The sequence below is a fragment of the Micromys minutus genome (assembly GCF_963924665.1).
Source record: "Micromys minutus genome assembly, chromosome: X".
NCBI classification, from domain to species: domain Eukaryota; kingdom Metazoa; phylum Chordata; class Mammalia; order Rodentia; family Muridae; genus Micromys; species Micromys minutus.
Window position 1 is genome coordinate 27,482,202 of NC_137970.1, and position 1,664 is coordinate 27,483,865.

At 44.5% G+C, this 1,664-nt stretch overlaps 1 pseudogene across 1 annotated transcript; it reads right to left on the reverse strand.

Annotated features, from left to right (window-relative positions):
- Positions 1 to 433: 433 nt before the first annotated feature.
- Positions 434 to 1,024, reverse strand: LOC308414840 (large ribosomal subunit protein uL11-like; annotated as a pseudogene). Its single transcript has one exon. The product of its transcript is annotated as a large ribosomal subunit protein uL11-like (transcript).
- Positions 1,025 to 1,664: the final 640 nt, after the last annotated feature.

Genomic DNA, 1,664 nt, shown 5'->3' on the forward strand with positions numbered 1-1,664 from the left:
GGCCCAGGTGTTCTAAGTGATAGTTCATATCTTACCTTTACCATTTTCCTGTGTGTCTCACCTGTGAACTTGGGGCTCATCTGAGAGCAGATAGCACTTCCTGGCATAATTTGCAACCGTTTTCTTATCTTTTCTTTCTTTAAATTCATTTTATTATCTTATATGTAATGAGTGTCAGTTGGTGCCCACAGAGTGCCAGAAGAGGGTATCGGATCCTCTGGAATTGGGGTTAAAGATGGTTGTGAGCCACTATGTGGGTGCTGGGAACCAAACCTGGGTCCTCAAGAAGACCAGCTAGCGCTCTAGCCTGCTGACCCATCTCTCCATCCCCTTTTTGGCTTTTTAAAAATATAAAATGTGTCTTATAATCATGACATCTTTTTTTTTTTTTTGATCAGATAACTCTTTCATTGAAATATTTTCTTGTTACTTCTTAACTAGCCGGGCACTCCACTGCACCACTATTGGTGTCATCTATGATGTCACGAGGGAGGTAGCATCCACATTGCAGCCACAGACTGTGCAGTCCCCAGAATCTCCTCGATAGTTCCAGAAAGCTCTCTGGCTAAGGACTGGTGTCACATTTGCCGGGCTATGTTGAATATCTCATCAAAAGTGATGTTTCTACTGTATTTGATATTTTTCTGCTTCTTCCTGTCTCTTGGTGGCTCCTTGAGGGTTTTGATGATCAGGGCAGAGGCAGAGGGTACCACTCAGTCTGGGTCTGTCTGTTATGAATGGTCAGTCCCATTGTAATCCCGAGGCCTTGCTAGTCACTGTTAGCCTTGACAATGCCATCACCAGCTTTTTTTGGACATGGACCCAGAGGACCGATCTTAGGGGCCAAGGCAGATGTGGCACTGACCTCACCTCTGATGCACCTCAAGTATACAACTTTGATCTTGCTGGGGCCGAACTTGGGCAGCAAGGTAGAGACGGCTGGTGTCAGATGAACCCGGATTTGGGATGACTGAAGAAAGTTGCACTGGTGCCTCCTGCGAGCTGAAAGCCGAAAGCCAATCATGACATCTTATATTAGCGGAAATATGACTAAATAGGAGAGCACACTCAGAACACACAAGGCCTTGGGTTTGATCTCTAGGGTACAAAAAAGGAGAGGCAGTCAGTGAAAAAGTTCACATTCATAATACATTTAAAAAGTACTTATTTTTGTGTGTGTTGTGCATGAGTGTGATATTTATATACATATAGTATATATACGTGTGTGGGTGTGTGTGTATATGTGTGTGTGTTTCTTTTTGTGCAAGTGTGAAGGCTGCCTTATTCTCTTAATACAGGGTCACTCATTGAATCTGGAACTAGGCTGAGATAGGCATTTTTTTTCCCCAAAAGACAGGGTCACATTATGCAGCCCTGGCTAGTCCAGAGCTTGCTATGTGAACCAGGCTGGCCTCGAACTCAGAGATCTTCCTGCCTCTATCTTCCGAATGCTGGGATCTAGGGTCTGTGTTACCATGTCTGCCTCCATACTCAGGTTTTTGACTTGGGTTCTGGCCCACTTACCTGCTAAGTCCCAACCTCTGTCTTAGTATTTGTTTTGAAATTCCTCCCAAGGCAAGGACAGTGACCTTTTAAGGTAATCCTAACCCAGTGTAGGTAAATGCTCTACCACTGAACCTCAGGGCTTCAATCTTAACGTCACT